Here is a 6,636-nt window from a genome sequence, read left to right as displayed (position 1 = left end):
CGGACTGAATTGTGTCTTTCTAAAATTTGTATATTGAAGCCCTTAACCCCCAGTGTGATTGTCTTTGGAGACAGGGCCCATAAGGAGGTAATTAAGGATAAATGAGGTCATAAAAGTGAGGTCCTAATCTGGTAGGATTGGTGGCCTTATAAAAAGAGGAAGGAAAAGGAAGGAAAATCTCTTCTTCTCCCTCCGTCTCTCCCTCTCCCCTCTCCCGCCCGGCCCCCCTCTCCCTCTCTGCCTCTCTCCCTCTGCACATGCGCTGAGGAAAGGCCGTGGGTGAGCACAGCAAGAAGGCAGCTGTGTGCAGGCCTTCACCAGACACTGACCCTGCTGACACCTTGATCCTGGACTTCCAGCCTCCAGAACTGTGAGAAATACATTTCTGTTGTTTAAGCCACCCAGCCTGTGGCAGCCTGAGCTAAGGCAGTCACTTTCTGCCTGATGGAAGACAGGTGCCCCCTGGTGTGTTTGTTCATGCTCCAGAGAGGTTCCAGCCAGGATCCGGGGAGCTGGCAAGGGTCCCAGGGCCTCCCTGACTCAGCCCACTCAGCCCCGCCAAGGTGGCCCGGCCTCTGCTGCCCTCTCTGGAACCTACAAGCCTTATGCAACTGCAGTCCTCTTCACATCAGGGACGTGCTGGAGGTTCAGGCTGGGTCGACCTACCCCTCACCCCACATCCCTCCACAGGCCACGTGCGAGGAGGGCTACCAGATCTAGCAACTAAAATTACAGGACAGCTAGTTCCATTTGAATTTCAGATAAACAACCAATGCGTTTGTTAGCCTAAGTATGTCCCATGCAATATTTGGAACATATTTAGACTCAAAAAATGATTCCTTGTTTATCTGAAACTCAAATATAACGTCCTTGGTTTATCTGGCAGCCCTCTGTGGGAGGACCTATGGCAATGCGTGGCCAATCAGGAGACTCCACGCTCTGGGTCACAGAGGCCGGTTCAGAGCTGGGCATGTGACCCAAGGTCGGACCCTCCTTGCCAACACACACTGGGACTTTTGTCAGTGCCTTTGGGACTGAAAGCTCCCAAGCTGTCAGGGCGAAGGATGTCCTGGGGGAGGCGTCCCTCAGGGATCCACCTGTCTGACAACAAAGTTCCCACAGAAGGAAGTAGAGCTCAGAGAAGGGAAGGTGTGTAAAGACAGTGTTCAATTCTGTGTCAGCCCCTTGAACTTCAACTAAGATGGGAAGTGGCTTGAGCTGGGAATTCTTCACTCACAAGAGACTCAGAGTTCTGGTGAAATCTGTGGGGCAAAGTCCCTGCTGGCCCCCAGGACCCAAACCTGGTTGAATTCAAAGGGAGGAGTGCTCCTGAGATATCCCCATTTAGTTGCTGAGAGAACAGGGGTTTCTTGGCCCAGAGGACAGTGAAAGAGCCCAGCTGGCTTCTCAGGCGCACTAGGGCTCCTGGGTGTGGCCCTGAGGTGCCACCTCTGTGATCTGATCGTCACCTCCGCCACGCCCATGCCCCCTTGCTTACAGCTGACAGAGGACACCATTGCTTCCCCGCCCCTCACAGGGTCCTTTCTGCTTGTCCTCCCCTCACATCTGGCTCTGATTTCTTTAGACCTTTTTTGCTTTCTAAGAGAGCCTCACCAGCACGTCTTTCTGTTCCCTCCTTCCCTTATCTTTCCCTTCACGCTTATTTCTGAGAATACAGCCCCTAGACTCTCTAAACCACTGAGAGACTCTAAACCACTGAGAGCCCCTAGACTCTCTAAACCCCATCAGCTGTGATTTATCCTGGACACCTCCTGGACTGTGCGAGAAATAATGGAGCTGGAAAGACATTAGGGCTTATCCAACCCAACCCCCTCACCATCCCTAGCTCATAGATGAGGAGACCGACGTTCACAGTGGTTGGATCACCAAAGGCGTCATCATAAGATACAGGGAAGTCATAGAGTGAGAGGAAAGCCATATGCTTTAGGAGAAAGGTCCCTGGATTTGGCTTCAGAAAGCCTCTATGTTCATTTGGGCGCTGTCACAAATCATTTAACCTCTTCGTGTCCATTTCTCCTGCTTAAGAATGAGCTTAAAAACCAGCCGCGTTTACCTCGTGACTTCTGAGGCCGACAGAATTACAAAATGCCAAATGAGTGTGCTGGACAAAGGCTGCACGATATTAATGTTGTCAGTGTTACTGTGTTAACTAGGCTAATCCTCCGGTGAAGGAAATGAGCACACATCACAAAATTAATTATAGATGTTTTTTTAAAATGACTGTTTATAGTGAAAGGAAGGCCTCGTATTTGCCGCACAATTTCAGGATAAGTCGTGTTTTGGAAAAATATTAATATTCAGAGCTGTGTTGATTAGCTTCACTCCTGTTGCTAAGCAACAAGGTCCTTTGTAGCGTCTGCCGTGTTGGGATTTTTCTAGGGGAGGGGGCGGGGAAGGAGAAGGGGAAGGGGGGATTGCAGGGAGGAAACTACATTACACTAAATTATTCCGCTCGTTCAGCCAATTCTGAAGTTGCTTCAAAAAAAAAAAAAAACCAAAAAACAAAAACAAAAAAAACCCCGACTCTTTTAACAACCTACGTGATTATAGTTGTTGGATGAGGAAAACCAGAACGCAACCCAGAGCTCACCACTCACCCATGACTTGAGTTTCAGGTTTGGCAAGACTTGTGTTTACGAGATCAGGGCTGAACCGCACATGGCCCAGGGCTTACCACCACTGATGTTCACCTCGGTTCAGCAAGGGCAGCCTGCCAGCGCGGAAAGGAGGGGGTCGTGAGGCTGTGAGGAGGGACCGCCCTGTATCCAGGGATCCGAGCTCATTCAAGAGCTGCCGTAGTCTTTCCGTCGAATCCTGAAGCTTGAACGGGAACCATCCTGGAGCAAGCCAAAGAGTGTTTCCTCGACCGAAAAATGGAGGCTCATGAATATTTGAAATGCATAGAAAACTCAGGATAGGATACATAGAAGGACCCTACAGAGCACCTACTGTGTGCTAGCCTTTGCAGGGTTAGCTCATCAAATTCCAACAGCAACGCTAGGAAGGGTATTTGTAATGTCCCCATTTGGGGGACCGAGGTTCAGAGAGATTAAGCAGCCTGCCCCAGGTCACGCCAGTTGGCACGGGGCAGAATAAGGATTTAAACGCAAGGCTTTCCGTGTCTGAGCACCATGTACCCACTTGACTAGGTTGCCTGCTCCTTACCCAGCGAGGTGGGGCTGGCAAGGGCCTGGAGAGAAAATCTTGGGGCTTTGCATGCAGTTGGCTGCTGGTGGCTTCTGTTAGGTTGAAGCCCACTCAGTGAGTTTCCGATTTCATCACAGATCACTTTATATGCGTTATTGTTCTGTCATGATTGCTGCATTCATTAATCACCCCAAACTTAGTGTCATAAAACAACACCCATTTGATTATGCTCATGGATCTGTGCCCCAGGGCAGGGCGAGCTGGGCGATTCCTTTGTTCCTACTGGCATCTACTGAAACCACCCTGTGGTGGGTGGGCTGGATCTAGAGAGTTCTAGACGGCTTCATTCACATACCTGGTGCTGCAATGGGGACAAGCCATTGCCCGGAGCATCTCCGACACATGGCAGTCTCAGGGTGATTGGACATCTTACATGGTGGCTGGTTCACCCACAGCAGCTGTCCCAAGAGATGCGGGTGGACGCTGCATGGTCCTTTCTGACCTAGCTCAGAAGTCACTCAGTGTCACAAGTGCCATAATCTATTGGTTGAAGCCATCACAAGCCCATTCAGATGCCCAAATCTTGATGAGAGGGATATCAAAGAATTTGGGGGCTCTGTTTTAAAATGGCCCCAGGTACCAAGTTCCTCGTTCCAGTGAGAAATGGAGACTCAAAAACTTTTGCATGCTCTGAAAATTGTGCAAATGTATGAGCAAAGGAAATTTTGATACTCAGTACTGCAAGTCTCCCTTGCACTGATGCATTTAGTGGGTGGCCAGCTTAATAAAAGGTAGGCTTAATAAGAGCTTTTGTTAGTTTGTTTTGAATTTTACGTTCAGAGGTAGTCATCAGCTCAAGAGCCTATCTGGCTGACCAGCGAAGTCTCATTTGTAAGTAGTGATCCATTTGCATACAATGTGTTTGTGACTTTTGAAAACCTTCATTCCTCTCTGATCACAGTTGAAATACTGGTTTGGTTAGGGAAGCCTTCTCTTGTAGAAACAAGTGAGATAATGATGTAGTTGAAAGATATTTTGGATATTTTAATGAGCTTCGCAATCATATGCTGTCCTATCTCTCACTCTCTGATGCTCTGTATGAGGCACTATGCGGGAGTCTTTTTCTAAATTGAAATTTTGAGATGCGCAAGACCTTCTTTGGCAGAGACTATTCTCCAGTACACTGCCTCTCCATCTGACAGTGATCAAACTCTGATTTTCAGCTAGGCACGTGGCCACCTAGGAGAAAAAGTACATTTCCCAGCCTCCTTTTCAGGTAGGTATGGCCATATGATTAAAATCAGGCAACTGGGATATGAGAAGTATCAGGTGGCTGCTTCCAGGAAACTTCCTGAAGAGATAGCTGATATTTGACCATTTCTCCTTTTATTCTTCATCTCTTGCCGCTTGGAATGTTGATGTAATGACTGGAGCTCTAGCTACCATCATGGACCATGAGGACAAGGGCTTTACCTTAGGAATGGTGGAATGGTATACAGGAAGGAGCTCGGATTCCCGAGGTCTTCTTAGAAGAGCAGCCATTCCCGTGCTGAACTGCCTACCTCTGGACTTGTGCAAATGAGAGAGAAACTTCTATCACATTTAAGCCACTGCAGTTTTGAGTCTCCGTTGCTTTTAGCCAAAACTAATCCCAATCGATATAGTATCTTTCCCTAAGGAGCAGCTCACAATCTACTGAGGAGACATATTTATAATCAAAGCAGAATGAAATAAGTGGTTTAATCACAGTGTCTTACTTTATAAATCCAAAACGGGGCCTTTTGACCTAAATATGGGATTATGGGGTCACTTCCAATTCTGAGAAATAATCTAAGAAATGCAGTTTTGATGTTGAAATCCTGGAATTTCTAGGACACTTACATGGTTTAAGGAGACAATGTGACAACATTTTTGAATTTAGGGCTACCCCAGAGACTAGAGGACAATGGTTGCTATATAGCAATGCCAGAGCTAAAAGGGACATGCTGTGTGAGCCCTGAGAAAAGAGCCAGGGTTTCTGATGAGGAAACCCTCCTCAGATCTAAAGAAGAGGTAGATATTTGAACTTGGCCTTGAATTTGGGGATGGCATTCTAAGCAGAGAGATGAACAAGAACAAAGGCCAGATGGTGTGGAAATGGATAGAGAGCTTGTAGAAGGGGCCACGTGGCTGGGTGGGAGACCAAGCTGGGGAGACCTCTTTGGTGGGGAGGACCAGGCTTTTTGCCCAGCTTCCTGTGCAGGCCTCGGGCAGCTGCGTGGATCTGGGACTTCTAGTGTACAATGCGTGCCAGGGGTCTTAGTAGCCGGTCTCTGGTGAGGGTTTGAACTTTGGCCTCGTGCAGCTTTTCTTTTTTTTGAATTGAAGTATAGTCAGTTTACAATGTTGTGTCAATTTCTGACCTCGTGTGGTTTTTGTTGTTTTGAGTTAATTTTTGTACATGGTATGATATAAGGGTCCAACTCCATTCTTTTGCAGGTAGATAGCCAATTGTCTTCGCCCACTTTTTGTCCCCGTTTTCCACTCCCTGGATCAGACATCAAGGCCCTTGATTCATGGGCCAAGCAAGCCCCACAGATTTTAAGTGAATAAATAACAAACATGAGCAGAGGCCAGGCCACACTCGTGGCACTGTTGTTCATTTATTTTGGATATGGGCAGATTAATTTTAAATGTTGATGATCTCACCCGGCACATTCTGATAAAGACCCTGCTGAGTGTTGTGCCACAGGAAGGAGTTCCTGGAAGCCCGAGCCTCCCTTTAAGTGGCTCTCTCCAGAAATCTTTTCTTTGGAGTTGCTGAAGTTTAGCAGGTATGTGGATTAGCCGTGAAGATTAGCACTGCCCTGCTGAGAGGATGGCCGACTGCCCAGAGCCTCGGTCCACAAAGCCTGTGTTAATAATCTGATGTGGGATGAGGGCAGGGGACATCATAATGAGATTCTTAATAAAACCCAGTTTTCAAAGACTGAGGTTTTTTTTCCCCCAGCTTTTAAATAACAATAAATAAAATATTCCCATGTGTTAAGATTTTTGGGGAGTTGATGCACCAAAATTGGGCTTTCCAAACTCCCTCCTTTCAGGGAAATTTAAAGGGCAAATAGTCAGGATAAGGAGTGAGTAAAGACAAGCAGACTGTGCCTTGAAATGTTGGTGTGATGACTCCAAATTTAGGTCTTTGATGTATGGTCTTTTTTTTTTTTTTTTTAGGTAATTTTGGTGTATGGTCTGAAGTAGGAACACAAATTCATGCTTTTGCATCTGCATATCCAGTTGTCCCAGCACCACTTGCTGAAGAGACTATTCTTTCCTCATTAAGTGGTCTTGGTACCTTTGTCAAAACTCAGTTGACCATAGAAGCCTGGGTTTATTTCTAGACTCTCAATTCTATTCTATTGATCTATATGTCTGTCCTTAAAATGGGGTGGTACCCTACTATTTTGATTGCAGTAGCTTTGTAGTAAGTTT

Source organism: Camelus dromedarius, chromosome X (genome assembly GCF_036321535.1).
Source record: "Camelus dromedarius isolate mCamDro1 chromosome X, mCamDro1.pat, whole genome shotgun sequence".
NCBI lineage: Eukaryota > Metazoa > Chordata > Mammalia > Artiodactyla > Camelidae > Camelus > Camelus dromedarius.
This window is presented reverse-complemented; position numbering follows the sequence as displayed.